Source organism: Echinops telfairi, unplaced genomic scaffold (assembly GCF_000313985.2).
Source record: "Echinops telfairi isolate 266 unplaced genomic scaffold, ASM31398v2 ScPeMD7_6;HRSCAF=24_0, whole genome shotgun sequence".
Lineage (NCBI taxonomy): Eukaryota > Metazoa > Chordata > Mammalia > Afrosoricida > Tenrecidae > Echinops > Echinops telfairi.
In genome coordinates, this window is record NW_022103902.1 from 22,503,412 (window position 1) to 22,522,244 (window position 18,833).

General features: G+C 39.6%; 1 protein-coding gene and 1 pseudogene across 10 annotated transcripts in view; both read left to right on the forward strand.

Moving 5' to 3' along the window:
* ROBO2 (roundabout guidance receptor 2) overlaps positions 1 to 18,833 on the forward strand; it is a 1,556,064-nt gene that overhangs the window by 260,175 nt on the left and 1,277,056 nt on the right. The window lies entirely within an intron of this gene.
* LOC115868075 lies at positions 940 to 1,061 on the forward strand (annotated as a pseudogene).

Genomic DNA, 18,833 nt, shown 5'->3' on the forward strand with positions numbered 1-18,833 from the left:
TTATCTAGTTACCAATGCTGCGGTCATGCAGTGACCCATACCTAATTTAAATATATTCAACTGTTAAATGCGCCATCCACCAATAATGAAATAGACCTTTAGGAAAACTGTGCAGCTGTGCGCATGCTGGTTTTAGGTTCCTTTTGGCATTTGGTACTGCTTTTGAATGAGATGGGTCAGTGGATGTTTTGAGATGAGGTTGCATTCTGTGTGTGTTAAATTTGACATTACAGATACTTTTGGTATCCCAGAACATTTACAAATTATGAATAAAACAAGTGTACATAAAAAACCAAAACACACAACACCGTGACAGCTCCAACAGCTCCAACCGTGTGAGGCCTGTCCCCGCAGCGGCAGAGAACCGAGGAGCCTGACTCTCCAGGCGGGTGTCGCAGGCTGCTCCAGCTGCCTGCGCCCCGTGCTCTGAGAAGGGGAAACCCACGGTTGGTTTTAAAGGAGGTTGTGATTGCCCAGACTTGAAACTGTCTCTTAGAGTGACGAAAATAGCCTGACTTTGTCATGAAAGTTTCCTGAAGCATGTGTTAACTTTCTATCATTGATAGACAATTTACCTCATAAGGGAAAGGCACCACGATGACTTTGTCACTTTATATTCCTTGTCAGTAGAGAAATGTGATTTTTGGCACCTCAAATTAGACCATCATTCAAGCAACTCAAAGTAATTTTTGAGGCTTGATTGGCGTGTGGGAAAGTGATGTATCTCTTTCATTAAAAGATGCATATGATGAGAAAGGAAGCCGATGTGCTCCAGTAAAACAAAGCCCCCAAATCTTGACATGGATAACACGGAGGAAGAAAGCCAATCAAAAGTATGCTCTCATCATGCCAGGAGCATCAGTCTAAGCTTTTAGAATAGTGAGGTCTTTGTTGTTGTTGTTGTTAAGTACCTGAGATAAAGAGAGCATTGAATTGCTTTTTAAAAATAACATTTACAGCTTCCCTGTTCTGTTAATTAAACTTTGGGACATTAAAACAGGCTTGGGAAAATGACTGGGTAGAAAATATTATTCTATTCACTTTGTTCCCAGCCTACATTTAAAAAAAAACAAAAACACACACATTTATTTGAGAAATTAAGATGCTATTTTTTAAAAAAAATGACGGACTAAAAATATTCCATCCCATGGAAGATATCCAGTCCCTTTTATCTTGTTTTATATTAAGTGGTATTTTGAAGAAATATTCAAAATCTCCTAAGAGAGGATTCCATCATAGGGTAGAATATTAAATAGTGAATTGCTATGCTTTTGTACTTATGAGCCCTTTTTACATCAAGCAATTTTTAAAAGGGTGAATCTCTTTATCCCATACAGCTGCCACATGCATTAGATAGGGGTATAAAGAAATGCCAACCTGTGGGGTGAGAGGACTAGAGCCCATGCGTGCCGGATAGTGCCGATTCTAGCAGAGACTTAGCATTGTTTTCTTTTTTCTCTGTGATGCTGGCTTCCCAACTCAGCTTACAAATGGAAAAATATGAGCCTTTTAAGAGAGGCCTGGAAAGAGATGATTCTCTATGCTATCAAGTACCTTTCTTTTGAGGGCCTTCAAATGCTAAATAAGACTATGGGTAAATGGGTGCAGCACTCACAGCTCCCTCAAGAGAGAAGTACATCCCATGAATGTTTAATCTCATATTTAATAGAATGAAAAAGGAAGCCTCTTACTCATGTGCAGAAAAAGGGCAAGTCCAAATACAGACACACTCACAATACATGTACCTGTGTGGCTAAGTACATGTGAGTATCGAAAAGGAAAAATAAAGATACCACTTGCAATGCATACAGGCTTAGAGACTTCTATGTATTCCCGTGCCCTCACTTTCCCGCATAGATAATGTTGATAGTGCCCATGACAATTACACCAAGAACCAAGAGGTTTTTCCTAAATTGGGGACCCAGCTGATTTCTCCTTTGCTGATTTCATACTATTAATCACTCGTACCATCCTTCGATTCAACTTTAAAATAGACATCTTTTATTAATACATACCCTTGTTTAACAGTTGTTGTTTATCTTCCAAGGGAGGGCACGTGTAAAACCTCTCTCACCATCCCACAATAAACACCTTGATGTGAAGGTCAGTTGTTTACTTGTTAATATCCACAATATAACGGGTAGGATGCCAAGGGACAGTTAAGAAAAATAATGCATTTTGTTCAACACATGGCCATCCTAACCCCTGACCACCAATTGATTCTGATTCATATAGAACAGAGTAGAAGGATAGGGTTCCCCCAAATGGAAATCTTTATTTAAAAAGACTACTTCTTTCTCCTGCACGGCAGCTGGTGCACTTGAACCCCTAACCTTTAAATTAACAGCCAGTGCTTAATCTGTACCAGCAGTTCTCTTACAGCTCATATTAGGTTGTTGGTGGTAGGTGCTGTTGGATGCATAGTGGCCCTGTGCACAGCGCAACAAAACACCCTCCAATCCTACCTGTGTCACTCCCTCTCACTGAGTCTTCCTCGCTTGCTGACCCTCGCCTTGGCCAAGCATATCTTTGAATCACAGTGCACATATATATGGGGGGGGGGGGCACAACTTTCAAGACTAAATCAATCAAGTTGTACTTTCACAGATTTTTCCCACTCCAAATTATTTCAGTTTTGACAAAAGTGAGTTATATTTGCTGTCTTGTATAAGTAGTAAATGTTTAAACATTTAAACCCTTAAAACAACCAAGAATTATCTATTTGTGCCCCTTGCTAAAGAATGTGAGATAAGAGAATCCTAGAAATAATGTATGAAAAAGTCTAAATATAAAGCCCGACGAGTAGGTCAGAACAGGATCTGCCTACTCTTATTCTTCTTTATTGAAGCTTTTCTACTTTCATATGTCAGAAAGCTTACAGCATTAAAATTTAACCAACAAAAATTTCCTGACAGAGTTTCAGTAATCAGGTCAATGGTCCAGAAGAGAATAAGAGAACACTGCTTCTTAGGGAGAAGAGAGGAACATTTGGTGTAAGGCATTCAAGCAAATGCCCAAATGTCATGAAAAGCATCATGAAAAATTGAGGAGACCTCAGGAGAGCTGTACCCAGGTTTTCCGTCCCGCTGGGAGTAGCTAACCTTATATTTCAGCCAAGATTTCGAATACAGACATGTCCCTTTTCAATGCAGCTTAAGCTTTGACGGTACTTATTCCCTTAAAAATGCATTCAGTAAGGCTCTGTTGAGTATGCATAAGGAACTGGAGGGGGGGAAAAGGAGTTTGGGGACCAGATGAGACTCAAGAGAAATCTCCAAGACCTAGATGGAGGCCGGGGAGATGGATTCAAGTGGGCCAACTGATGTGGCTTTTGGAATTGACAATAAGGAAAGCTTAGTAACAGGGAGAGTAACAAGAACAAAAGTGTGTACTCACCATGTGTTACAATTCGTTAGATGGGGTGGGTGCCATTGGGCTGTAGTAGAAGAGAGGGGACGTACTGCCCTAGAGAAAGAGGAGTCATTTGGTTTTCTCTGAGCCTGGCAGAAGGCAGAGGAGAGGAGAGAGACCCTCAGGGATTGGTACAGAGGCTGCAACCATGGCCTTCTACGTAGGAGAGACTGTGAGGGCGGCCCAGGATCAGGCATGTTTTGCTCTGTTTACATAGTGTTTCTCGAGTCAGAACAGATTCAGTGAACCTCACAACAACACAGCAAAGCTATCGAGTTCCTGGGTGGCACAAACATTTTAGCACTTAACTAGTGATGGGCAGGTTGCCAACTGATTCCACCAGTGGTGCCTGAGCAGAAAGGCCTGGTGACCTACTTGTGAGAAGGGACACGTAGGTTTTCATGGCTTAGTTGGAATTGATACCACGTTTTGTTTTGTTAGCTCTGGTCTGACTTAACTGACTGACTTCATTTTTATTCTAGTTCTGTGTTCATTCACATATTAACTGTCTTTTCCATAGCACTAAATCATTTCCATTAGAGGAGTTCAAGGCATAGCGGTAAGTAAGCACAACTGAGAAAATTGGAAGTCATGTAAACTTACCACGTTTAACCCTTTAGAGTATACTGCGTTTAACCCTTTAGAGTATGTCCTTTAGATGCAGATTTTCTTTGCAGAAAAATCCACATTTTAAGTCAGGGCATCAAAGCAAGAACTTACCACGATCACCTTGTTTCTCTTTTCATTTTTTCTTATTCTGTTGAACTCTGAAGTGCTTCGACAGATGGATCATGGGATCTGCATTGATATATAGAATACAAGGAAACTTACATATTCTTTGTTTCCTTCAGTTTAATTTTAAGATCATGTGGTAAAGGTCAATTTTATTCCAGGTGCTAAAGTGATGCAAGTCTTGGCATCCACTCCTTCAAAAATTATTTACTGAATAATTACCTGTTGTCTGTTAAGCTAGACAAATAAGGTAGCCACTCCAGGAGAGAAAGACGTGGGTTTCTACTCGCATAAAGGGTTGCAATCTCAGAACCCACAGGAGCAGTTCTGCCCTGTTTCAATTGCAATTGACGTGATCACACTAAGTTGCCGTTGTGTTTGTTTAGTTCCCAAGAGCATACATGTTCTTTCCATTATTTTCCCTTTGGGAGCTTTGTCAAACATATGTGGGTATGTATCACAAAGCTAGGTTTTATCTTTTTCAGACTAAAATGTTAGGCATTTCATTCCCAATATGAATGTCACCCACAGTCTAAACATTTTCAATCCTTCAGCTTATTAAACTTGTGATGTTAGACCACACAGGTGTTCATTGCACTCACCTTGAACGTGCATGCCCAATTATGGCCTGGCCAGACCAGAGTCACAGGCTAGGTAAAGGTTCCGGAAAGCACACAGCCTTCAGATGGCAATGAAAGTGGAACAAACCACGAATATTCTTGGAAGAGTCTTCCTGTAGTTGGAAGTTCTAATCCTGGTGATCCTAAGTGCTTCCTTCCTGGAGGAGGTGATTTCATACCTTGCTTTGGGACACTGTGTTTTAAGAGAGTGGAGACTAGAACTGAGGGCCTTTATTATGTCTTTGTATTGCCACAGGACTCTATCATTTTGTTTATCATCACTTCTTTACCTTACTCATTCCCACAATGTTGTCCCAGATAGTCACCAGTATTTATTGAACATGAATAGGTGATCACATACCAACCTCCTTCTTGAGAAATAAGAGACGGCAAAATGTGAAGTCTCTCCATTTCCCTTTTTTCCTCTAACTCAAGGATAACTTTGCTTCACCCATGGGCCCTTCTCATTTCCTTTCCTGCCTAAGGCAGATTGACCACCTGAGTGCCAGACCTCCTCTCCTTCTTACGGCTCTTCAGAGCCGCCCTTCTGCTAGACTTCCATCTCTTTCCTCTAGGATCATTTCCTTTTCAATCTACCCATTCTCTCGGTTCTTTTCTGTGTGGCAGATCAAGGTCAGGCCAGCTGCTTTAAGATCTTTGATGAGATCATTACAGACTTTTAAAGAGAATTTCTCCGAGGGGTGTAGAATGGTAATTAGCACTGATAACGTTATGCGGACATAAGGCGGCCCTTTCTGGGTTGATTTCACTTCTCACTCCTACCATACCTGGGACACCCCTTTCAACCTAAAACTTCCCCAAAAGGACAGTGCATCCAGGCCCAGAACCTGAGAGTACATAGTGGAGCTCCTTCAAGTTGGCACAGCATGTAATCATAGGTACATCTTCACATGGTTCTTTCTGGGTTAATGTGGATCAGTTCACTCTCTAAGGGTTCCATAACATAATATCTCAAAATGGATTGGTTTAAAGAACAGAAGCAGCTCTTCTCCCTGGTGTAGAGGCTAGAAGTCTGAATTCAGACCATTGACAGGGCACTGTCCTCGCTCTCCATTGAAGAAGGTCCTTCCTTGTTTTGTACCCTGACTGGCAGTCCTGGGTGTGTCTTGGTATTCCTTAGTCTGTAGAGGGATGTGGCTTCACCCCTTGGTGTGATTCTATTTCCCCGTCTGTCCTTCTGTTTTATAAAATACCTTCATTCGAGATTCAGAGTGTAGCCCATTCTACTCCAGACTTAATTTGTCAACTGATATCAACTTCAAAATAAACAAGCAGAAGAAAACCCCACACCCTATTTCACCGAACACAATGACTAGGTTTAGTACTTGAACCCACTTTTTGGAGTGGGGGGAGGGCACAATTCCATTTGTAACAGAAAGTATAAGGGATAGTAGTAGCCTAAGGCTGATTTCTATTCTTCATTTTCTCTAATCAAGCACCTGGGCCACCTACTGGATCACGTCACCTATCTACTTCTGCTTAAACCATCAGCCCCCTCACCACCTCCTGCCCTTTCTGTCACAGGGTCTAAAGGGATGCTTATTCAACTCCTGCCTACTCCTCAGTCCTGCCTGCTCTGTTGTTAAGAGCCTTCAATTCAGTTCCTACTCATAGTGATCCTGTACCCAAAGGACCACATTCTGGTTGTACTTCCTCCTGAAGCTTCCTTTTTCTCACACTGACTGCATTTCCCCCTAACTTATCTATTGATAACAAACACTCAACTCACTTCCCCAGAGCCCACTGTGACTCATAGTGACCCCGTGGACAAGGGAGAAGGCCCTTGTAGATTTCCAAGGCTGTGTATCTTTCCTGGAGCATAAAGACTTATCCTTCTCTGGTCTCTATCAATAGTTCCTTGCTAAGATCATTATAGACTTCTAAATCATAAGTTTACTTTTCTTCCCCCAGTTATCACGACACTTGACTTATTAGTAGCATTTGGAGCTGTTGAAACTCTCTATCTCATTAAAATCATTTCTGTTTTGCTGTCAATTTATCTTAATTACTCTCCTACATCTATCTCATTCTCCTTTGCTGTCTTCTTTCTCTGCTGTCTTTCCTTCTGAAACCTTGGTGTGTTTTTTCAGATTTTGTGTTTGCTTTAATTTATTTCTCACTTCACGTACTTCTTACATGGTAACACCTATAAATTCAACTACTGACCATTCAAACTTTTCAGTTTCTAATTCCAAATTTTCCTATCAGACTTGTATTCTAACTCTGTGATGGACATCATACTCTAATGGCTCCACTGTCACCTCATCTAAATGTCTAAACGTGAACTTAAAATGTTTTCCCCCAGAGTGGCATCTTAAATCTCAGCAAGTGGCATTACCAATCATTTAAAAGAAAAGAACTGATTCACTTATTTGATGCACTCCTGCACCTAATATAGGGAGGAAGTAGAGGCTACAGTGTGATAAATGGTTCAGATTCAGCTACCATCTGACTGTGTTCAGAGTTTAGCAGTGTTACTGGTTAGCACAAGGAGCTTCGGGCACATAGAGAGTTGCCTGTTAGGTTGCTAACCACAAGGTTTGCAGTTCAAACCCACCAGCTGCTCTAAGGGAGAAAGATGAGGCTTTCTCCTGCCTTAAATGTTTATATGCTCAGAAACCTACAGGAGCAGTTATACTAAGTCACAAAGGGTTTCTAGGATTTATAATGGACTCAATGACAGTGAACTTGTTTTGTTTTTAGTTTACTTGCTAGCTCCAGGAGACTAGGTTGAGAGATCAGGTATATGACCTCCTAAACTCAAGGTCCAACCACAAGGTCTCTAAACCACAGGGTGCGCCGCTCCAACCCACCAGATCTCACCCAGGAGAAAGATGGGGCGATCCGCTCCTATGAAGGTGGATGGCCTTGGAAAGCCTCCTGAGGGGTGCTGAAGTGGCGTCAACTCCATGACAGTGGGTTGGGTTGGGTTTGAGTTTATTGACCTGCCCAATAATCATGATAAACGGAGGGGGCAAACATGATGTTATCCAGAATGGCATCTTACGTAGATAGACAATCAATGCTCATGGAGGCAGTCAAGAGGTCCTTTGTACAAATCTGTCGCACAAGACCTCTTTGGACTGTTGAAAAGCCAGGACATTCTGTTGCGCATTGGGTTGCTATGAGTGGAAACCGACTTGATGGCACCTAACAACAACAACAACAACAACAACAACAACAACAACAACAGCAAATGACTTAACCTTCATACCTGATCTATGAGAATTGTGTTAATAATGAGCGCACCTGTCTCACAGGGCTGTAAGGAGAAATAGAATGCTTAACAAAAATAATCAATGTTTAGTAAGGTTAACCCTTATCATCATCATTGTTATTTATCAATCAACTCTCTGCATTTCATTGAATATACAAATGAGCCTAGGCTATCATTTTGTCAATCGTTCATCATCATTGAGCACTCAGCATGGCTCTCTCTGGGATTTCTTCCTATAAACTGCCTTGTTCCTCTCAGTCTATTTTTGGAAAATATGCTAGAATTATCTTGGGTGATGAATCTAAACATATTCTCTCCATTGGGTTACAGTACTCTGCTTATAAAAGGGAGGAGACAGGGCAGAAAAACAAAAGGCCAAGTCCCTTACCTTTGTAAACAAGATTTCAAAAAATCTCACTTACAGACACTGCCATGGCACAGAGCAGGCTGAACTGAGCGTTTTAGGAAAGCAGTGTCTGCATGACCGAAAGCTTAATCGCCACTTTCCAACAACTTCACCCTTTTCGTCATCTGGACAGTGCCATTTCATGCATTAGTCAAAACCTACATTTTCATGAAGGATATGTACAAGGAATGAACCCCACATCTTTAAAGTCTTCTTTTTCTATGTGATTCCATCTAGAATTAATATTTTTTTTTAGAAAAGGAAAGTGTATTCCTCGTTGGAAAGTCCAAGACAAATAATTTGATACTTCACTTTAAAGTAAATAGATGTTGATTAGAATTTTATAGCATCGTATAAATTTACTACCCCTGCTTTTAGAGGGTGCACTTCTGCAATCATTCTTGGCTACTGCTGCTGTTCTTGACTGCGTGCTATTGCCCTGTATATATCCCTGTGTTTCTGTCTAACAAAACTGACTTCATGCAGTTCAGAATAGTGTATAGGTGGGTTGGTAAAACCCAGGGACTTTAACAGCCCCATGCTGTCCAAACTAGAAGCACACTGTGATGGCAAGCATACATTCTGAAGTCAAAGTTAACCGGATTCTACTCTTAGCCTTACTACCTAGCAGCTGTGCAGCCTCAGGAAAATCATTCTTCTGCACCCCGGTTTCCTCATTAAAGATCTCACAGCTCTGCGGCAACAGTGAAATTCGTCGCTTAGACAGGAAGCGCTGAGCCGATGGTGTACAGTAAGAACTCACTAAACGCAAGCTCCTTGACTGAAATACTGTCTTAAATACAGGATTCATCAACTCTGTGGCAGTGAATTTGAGGACAAAGTCACAGCTCACATCCCACTCATGACTCAAGAAAGTTCTTCCAGATCTGTCTCCACACTGCTATGCACAATTCTCCATGTCTGTCCTCTGTGAACCCATTCATCATAGCCCACACATGATGTCAGTGCCCCAAGTTTAAACTTATGTGGAAAAGGGGCTGTCAGATAAATAACCCAGATGTTCCAACAGCTATTTCTGCTCAGGATTGCCAGCATAGAAGTCCATGGCAGACACAATTTGAATGGATGCTTTGGTCTTTGTAGGGCCTCTGGGCTTGCAAAATGATTGACCCACCTATGGGTAGTTCGCATCCCGAAGTCTGTATGGTTCATTAAAAAGTAAGATGGAATTTAGGTTATATTTCTACCCACATGGGCCTGACCTGGATGTACTGCCTGTTGTCAGTTAAGTGGTCACCTAGAAGTTTTAGATAAAAGAGTTTTTCATGTTTCTGTCAAATTGATATACATTTCCGTTGGAAAATGTGTAAGTTTTCTTAAGATCAGGCTTCAAGGTAATTACTAAAGAAACCAAAATGACTCTCTTTGAGCCTTAAGAATTATGTGTGCTATCTTCGGTCATCCTCCCGTTAATGATTCTAACATTGTTAATTTTTTATGTTTTAATCGTGCTCATTTATAGCCTTAACTTTGACTATAGTGAAATATATCCCTACGTGATATCTTTCCACTTTCATAAATTGAAGTTCATAATGGAAAATCATTTCAATTATCTAAGGTTGTGCTGATTCGTATTCTTGAGTATGTTTTGTATTTCCTAATGTGTCCATTCCATTATACTTCTTCAAAATGTCTAGTTTTATGCTAAATTAGTTCCTCTTTGAACTTAATGCTTACCTCTGCTGCTAATGTGTGAGGGATATCTTCGCACATGCTGATTGCCATAAACGGCAATGGGGTGGATATGCCTGACCTCCTCTCCACTCCTTATTGCCAGGAGGCAGGGGTCTGACACCAGCCATTCCTCCCACACCACTCTGCATACATGCCAGTTCCATAATTCATCGCAATGGCCGCTCAGAGCTCACGGATAAACAGCACTCCAGGGTAAGGGTCTTCATGAGGAAAGCCAGTGGGGTAGCACAAGCAGTAAGAATATACGCATTCATCTCCTCGGCCAGCAGCCAAGTCCCTCTCTGATTCTCAGTCTCTCAGCCACACGGCAGCCAAGTCTATCTCTGGCTCTCAGCCTTTCGGCCACATGGTCCCTTGATCTTTGCCTTCCTGGGCGGAAGGGAGCCCGCCTGTCACTCTGTAGCACAGTTCCACAGTTTCAGGCCAGGTGAGGAAAAGGTGCCCCTCGTCTTGTTGCTGCTTTGCTGAGTGGTCTCCATGCCAGAGTGTCCGATGTATGGGGTCTCAGTGGCCTCCCCCACTCAGACCGCGATCTTGAATGTGATCGTCCAAGGTCCTTGGGGTTCGCTCTCTTCTGCTCTTCAAAGTGGCTCGTCCTTCCATCCGGAAGTGGTAACAAACACTGGGAAATCCCTTCATAGAGTGTTACACGTCTGACATTTGCACAGTCCCGCTCTATCATTTGAAGGGCGTTACGGAGACTTAGGCTAAAGAACCCTATTAAGGAGTTTTACTGTTCTATACTTATTTACTTATTACCGAACTTAAATTTTTCAGACACAATCAATATTTAGTTTATTTTTAAAAATAGTCTATAACTATTTCATGTTTCAACTAAGATTTGAAATTACTGCAGTTCATAATGCCAAGGTTCATTTGTTATTTTCTGATTTTTGACAAAGTGTACAGGGTAACAATGACTAAGATCCTACTTATAACTTTATAGTAAAAGCACTTTCATGATAAAATTAGATATATTTAGCAGGTCAATAGTAAAATTGTTCCTAAGCCTCAAGTCAGTATATTTTTCAAAAGACTGGTTAGTCTACAAATTGCATGTGAGTGTATGTACCTTGAAATTACTCCTCTTTCTTCAGAAAATGGAAATATTTATTAGAAATGTATTAGGCTTATGTAAATTTAACTTAGACTAATTCTAGAAAAGATAGTGCTAGTCAAATACTTTTAGGCCCATAGAAACTAATTTTACTCTTCCCTCTGGAGCACTGCTGGCATCATGGTTATGCATGGTGCTGCTGACCTGAAGATCACCAGTTCAAATCCACAAGCTGCTCTGCAGGGGAACAATGAGACTCTTTACTCCTAGAAGGTGTTACAGTCTAGGAAGCCCACCGGGTCAGTTCTCCTCTGTCCTAGAGGGTCACGCTAAGGCAGAATCACCTTGATGGCAGTTAGGTTTTTTCTTTCTTTTGTTTGTTTGTTTTAATAGAATAAAACATATTACTTAAGCACTCTTCACCAAATAATTTTTTTTGCTACACAATCTATGATAGGCAGAATAATGGCTACCTAAAAATTGTCATTCCTCAATCCCTGAAACCTGTGAATAGGTTAGTCCTCAAGGCAAATTTAGAACTGAAGTTGCTCATCAGCTGACCTTTTAAGTACCTTAAGATATCCTGGGTTACCACAGGGACCCCATGAAATTAAACCCACTAAAACCTACTGACATTAAGTTAATTCTGACTTATAATGACCTTATGGGACAAGGTAGAACTACACATTTGGGTTTCTGATGCTTACAGTGTAAATCTTTATAGGAGCAGACAGCCTCATCTTTCTTTCACGGAGCAGGTGGTGGATTCAAACTTCTGACTTTGAAGTTATCAGCCCAATGTATAGCCCACTATGCCACAAGGCATAACTAAATAGAACAGGCATTAAAAGAGAGTCAAGGAGAAGGCAATGTGAAGGACACTCCTCTAGCTTTGCAGATGAGATGATGAGTCAAGGGCCAAGCCAAGTGGGAAAAGGGAAAAGGACTAGCGAGGAGAGCGTCCAGAAGGAACGCAGTCACGCTGGCACCCAGACACTAGGACAGTGTGGGTGTTTGAGCCCCATAACCGTATACTTTTGCATTTTTAATCACTAAGTTTGTTGTAATTTGTAGCACTGTAATACAAAATTAATGCGTTGCCCAACCCTTCACCGCGAACATCTTTAGTATGTCACAGTAAATTATTTTTATTTTCACAGTAAGATAGCCTACAATTGGATTGTACTTCAGGTGCAAAATTAAATATGATCATGTTGATGCATGGCATATTGATCTGGATCAAATCCAAACTATTGGAAAGGTGATATTTCCATCTACAAATATACAAGTGTCACTTCATTGCTTTGAAATTAGATCCTCCATATTTAAGCACTCCATTTCTGAAGTAGATTGGAATTATCTAATTATTCTAAGGAAACTTCAAGGCATAGAGTTACTTTAATTTCAGAAAAATGTTGTTCGTTTCTGATGTAATTCCCATAGTGCTGCTACATGCAATCTTATTTTTTATTTAGTATTTTATTAAAATATATTGAAAGCAATACTAACACCAGAACTTACTTGCAGTAGAATTAAATGGTCTCCTACTTGGGTAGAGTGCTGTCTCACACATGTTGATTTTATGTATTATATAAACTAATAAATACGTTTTTTGATCCATTTAATCACTTCCAATGTACTGAACCCATGCATAAGGACCCGTGGAGGGATCATTGGTGTATGGAGTCAGCTAACTTCCCAGCTGCTCCACACTAGAAAGAGGAGGCTGTCTGCTTCCACAGAGATTAACAGCCTTAGAAGCCGGAGATAGGGTCTAAGAGTTAGAATTGACTCAATGGCAGTGTTTGTGTGTTTGTTTTTTTCATTGGCATATGGTGCAATGTATGGCTTTTTCTTTTGACCTATGACTTTCTATTTGTAAACTAAACTGTTTATAAGTCATTAATTCTCTGATGAATTTCGTTACTATGTACATCTAAAAATAGCAAATTATTATTAGAGAGTGAATACTGCACTCAAATTGAAATGTAAAGCTATATGCGTAAAATTGTCATTATAATGTATTTTGTGTTCTTAAATTGTAAATTGCTCTAAGCACATCCCTCTACTTGAACCATGCTAGGATACAAAAGGGCAATAATCAATAAGGTATCTCATTATCTGTGATACTGCTAATAGCTCCTATGGTATCATTAATGCTATAGTTTAACCAATGCATATTAAGAAAATTTGCAAACAGGATCTTGTTATCACCCTAATTTTTGCTGTGGAGGTTTATTAGAAAATCACATTATTCATCTGAACTGCCACAACAAGAGCATTATCCCTAGGGTACTTCCCCCACTCTCCCCCCCAATATCAAGGTTAATTTAAAGTGATTAGCATAAGCACTACAGATGTTGCTATGGGGATAAGAACCGAGCATCTTCTATGATGGACTTCATATGATTGCTGTTACAGTCTTGGTAAGATTGGATTATTTGTTTTAATGTCATGAGAAACAAGTCACATGACAGAGATCAGTATCTTTTTAATAGCATCCCATATTCCTATATCAATCACCTTTTCACTTTTTCAGAATGGTGCTTATAAAAATCCCTCCTTTATCATTGGTCTGGGTGAATGGACCATATGTGTTTTTTTACTTATAATATTTCTCTTAATTGCTATCGATTCTCCCATCTCCTGGGAGGAAAGAAAAATAAATAGCAATTAAAAGGAAAGGCAACATTTATCTACTGTGAATTCATTCAACAAACAATCAAGGAGCACTTAGTGTCATTTCTGTCATTTCTCTCTATACTGACAACAAAAATTAAATTTCATAAACTGTCTTCTGAGAACTTTCCCATTGAACTTGGGGACACCTAGCATCCAGCCCTGTGAACAGAATTAAAGGTGAGACAGGATTGAGAAGGTGAAGGTTAGGACTTGGAAGACAGAAGCAGATTGCAGCCTGCCTTTGAGAGGAAGTGAGGAAACCACTGAAGAGTAGAGAGGGCAAATGAGAGACACGGGCAGCCTCAGTTATAGTGGCAAAGGGTAGGCATTTCAAAAGAAGAGGCTGATAAATACATATTGAAAGATTGAGAAGTAAATATGGACAAAAAAACAGTTTACCATCCATCATGTTTAGTGCTGGGAACTGGAGGGAGATTTTTCGTTCTTTTTTTTTTGCATGTGAAAATGAGTGGAGAAGTGGAAGAGAAAGTAGGACTGTTGAAGAGTGGTATTGAATAGCTAACAGTTATTTCTCCATCATGACCAAGAGTTTGATGTCTACACATGCTTACAAATTAGGAGGGAAATGGAAAACCAGTGACAATGATCTGATTGTTCAGTAAAAACAATCCATCATCAGGAACATGTGTGAGTGCACGACCCATCCATGATCCGTGTCTCCATGAGGAGAGTCCAGGAGTGGGGATGAACCCACAATGGTACGTTGCTCAATTTACCAATGCCCCAAAAGAGGGCATGTAATAATTTGGAGAGTGGTATAGCATCGCATCAGTAATTTTAAGAGAGGTATTATTTTAAAGTCTTACAGTTGTCTATAAATTCATAGAGCAATAACAAATCAAAATGTTTCCTGAAATGTTATAGTCTTCAAGGACCTTATGATAATATTTTCATTTCAGTGAGAGAAAAATATTTAAAAGGAGTTTTGAATACTTAAAATAGGAAAATTATTAATGCCAAAATATATATGGCTCACCAGTTTTTTACATGAGTTTTATACATTCTCATCAAATGTATATTTACTCGGGCTCATAAATTTTAGATAAGCCAAGGTACCAAGTCCTTGTACTATGATTATAAACTATATTCTCCATAGTCCTTAATCAGAAAGCATATCATTTCCTAGAACTTGACCCCAAAGAGCAGATCCCACGGCTTGGTAAAAAATGCAGCCACCTCTTTAGATGGTTCGACTGCACTGCAGTCCAGCAATTTCTAGAGAGAGTGCCCGTGGGTCATTGTGTTTGTAACAGGAGGGAAGAAGTAGTTTCCTCTTCTCTGAAAAGGCTGGTTTCGTTGATAGACTTTTAAATATAAAGTATTACATTTGTGTCATTACATCATATTTCAATAGCAAATTAAGAAATATCCTTATACCTCAGAATACTGCATCAATATACTTTTGGGATTTTTAAAATAAATTTTTCATGTTTATTTAAATATAACATAGTTAATTTTTCTCTCAATGTGTTAGTCCAGGAAGACTAGAGAAACAAATCTATGGAGACTCATGTGTGTATAAGAGAGAGTTTATGTAAAGGGTAATTTTACATTTAAGAAAGCACCCCAACCCAATCCAGTCCAAGCCCATAAGTTCAATATTAATCCATATGTCCAATACCAATTTATAAAGTCCTCTTCAGACTCATAAAACACATGCAATGATGCCAAATGCAGGACAACCAGAGACCACTGGGTAGAAAGTCTTTGGATGCATGGTGTTATAAGCATCTCAGCACTGGCAGGATCTCTGTGTGGCTTCTCCAGCTTCCAGGGCTGCATCAGGGTGGGTCCACATGGCTTCTCCTCAGGGTTGCCTCGCAGGGAGTCAGCAAAGAAGAGAAACGTGTCTTCTGCCTTCAAGGAGGAAATACTAAAATTTTCAGAATTCTTAGAGGAAGGCCATGTCCACACAGGAGCCTCATTGGCTATGACCTGATTGACAGAGTAGGGTCCACCCCTTATTCTTAATCCTCTTAAGTCTCAAATTGGCACCAGATTCTTTTTCTGTATGAAAGCCTTCTTTGGATTCTTCCTTAATGTATATAAATTAATTGGTATATACTTTTCTATCTCAACATATGAGGTTATTTTTATATGAGGACAAAGATGAAAGTATAGTACATATTTTTAGTTTATTATAATTTAACTTTTTTTTGTCTTTTAAAATAATTTAGCTTTTTAATTAATCATTTTATTGGGAGCTCTTACAATATCATCACATTCCCTAGTTCAATCACATCAATCTGCGTTGTACAATTACTACCACAGTAAGTTTCAAAACATTTTCTTTTTTCTTTGAACTCCTTGAACTCCTTGAACTTCAGCTCCCCCACTTATGGAGTGCATGCTGACTCATAGCTAGCCTTTAGGACAGAGTAGAACGGTCTCATAGAGTTTCCAAACCCATAATCCGTATGGAAACAGAATGCCACCCCTTTTCCTGGCAGGTTCAATCTACCAACCTTGCTGCTTCATTTTCAAATGGGTTCGTCTATTAGAAAATAGTAGGCACGTTCCTTCTTAAAACTCTCACCCCCAAGTTGTAGATGTGGTCTTTATAATCTAACCCAAACCAAACTTACTTCCATGGCGGTAGTTCTGCCTCATTTTGATCTTATTAGGCTAACCAGAATTTCCCCTGTGGTTTGCTGAGACTGTAATGCTTTACTGATGTAGGAAGCCTCATGCTTCTCCTAAGGGGTGGCTGGTAGTTTCGATCTGCTGATCTCATGGCTTACTAAGTGACTCTTAACCCTCTATGCCATCAGGGCTCCTTATTCTCTATATACAACAGTGGAGATATATTTATTTTCAACTTGACAGTTTTCAATGATTTGAAATTATCCATCAAGGCCCAATACCACTTAAAGGCTCAATTTGTGTAAAACTATACTCATTTCCTTTTACTCTAGAGATGGGTCATTGTTTCTTTTCTTTCCCTTTTTAGTTTTAGAATAGCCCCTGCAGCTAACAATCTTACTAGATTTTTAAATCGCTAAATTATAAATCAACAGAGCCAACATATGACTGTCGTCATGAAAGTCTGTTTATTGCATTTTAGTTTTACTTCCTTTGAGTCTTACAGTGCATCTTCACCATAGTAATTTTCCCCTTAAAAACATCACTGCAGTGTCTTTTCATATAGTTAGCTGTCACATGTGTCACAAGTTTAATTATCACAATCTTTCAAGAATCCTTTGCTGCTTAAAAATTCACTGTGGGAGAGTCAAGTCTGACACACACTAGAAACGAGGAGAGAACTGTGGTAAGCGGTATATCTTTATGGAATATTGCCTACTCTTGAGCCCGCAGAGTGGCTGGTGGGTTAGAACCACAGGCGTCTGGGTTAGCAGCAATTCTTAAGTCACTGTGCCATCAGGTCATGCTCTCTGACTCCCTCTCACGCGCCTGAGTTGATTCTGACTCACAGAATTGGCCCCTGTGTGTTTCTGAGGCTGTAATATTTTGGAGAACAGAAAGCCTCATCTTTCTCTGGCAGAGCAGCTGGGAGTTTTGAACTTCTGATCTTGTAGTTAAAAGCCCAACTGAAAACTCACTATGATACCAGGACTCTTGGTCAGATGATGAGAGCTTCCTTAAATTATAAACAGCAAGATATATTTGGGTGAGATAAAATCTTCTAAGTATTTCCAGTGAAGCATGTAATGAATGAAAGTAATTGATAAAGAATAATCCAGAGTGGCAAAGTACTAGTGAGAATTCACTTGGTCACAAGATAAAAATTCTGATCCTTAAACTAGCACTAACATGTATATAAGTTAGGTTATATGGGTGGCCAAATTTAAGAAAATAGCCAAGGATTATCAATGAGTCTCCAATTTCTATGTCCTTATGTACATACTTATATTCCAATAAATCATAAGCAACTGATATGTGTTTCTTTCAATGCTAGATATTCAAAGAAAAATAAACCTTTCATAATTAATCATCGCTATGAGTATAAATCAACTCAATGGTAGTGATTTTTTAATGAAGAAAAGCTAATATAACACAGAATGGTAATAATTACATTCATGAACTACATTGCAAATCCATGTGCAGCATGTAACCCATGATTCAATGGAATTCAGAGCATGATCTCTCCCAAGGCTTCCTTTAGTTTGCTCCATTACTAAGAGTTCCAGTTCCAGAAGTAACTGAATGAGGCTAGAACCAGATCATATGGGTCTCAACAACTATGTTTTATAAATGGGCCGAGGAAGAGGGGCTTCGTGGGGAGCCCACAAGGAGCATCCAGGATGACAGGAAAACACTCAAGAATGTGGAATCATTGATGACAATTTCAGGGATGTATCAAGAGTGGCCGCAGTATCATGTATTGCCCAGATGTTAATAAGATTTTACATGTGATTGATGGATTTAATGAAAAAAAAAACTCATTGAGAATTTAAAGTCATGGTGTCAGAACCAGGATATTTAGAAATAAAGAAGAAACCCTGATTGTGAAACCATACTTTACTAATTGTCTAATGTTGGCAAGGATTCTTAAAACCTTTAGGCCTTATTGGCCATATCTGTGAAATAAAAATCCTGAAATCATTCATCTCCTCAGGACCTTCCACGTTTAAAATTGTTAGAATTAATCTGTGACCTTCAGTGAATTAGACTATGCCTTACTTTCCTGAAGAACTTTCTGCTTCATCGTAAATGTGAAGGTATTTATCATGTTTCTAATGAGAGAATAGGGTAGAGTGGTTGTTTGTGTTAAGTGTTGCTGAACTTTTAAAATATCTTAAAAGCAGTATTTCCTTTTCACCTAAGCAATGAGACGTTATTTAAGACTGACTGACAGATAAAAATGCTTGCTAATACTGGTTATCATCCTGGGTGTGGGAAACAGATTTGAGAATACAGCTGGGAAAATGTACCTTCTTTCTTAGCTCAAAATTAGGATGATCTTTATCGAAATTTGAAATACACATATCA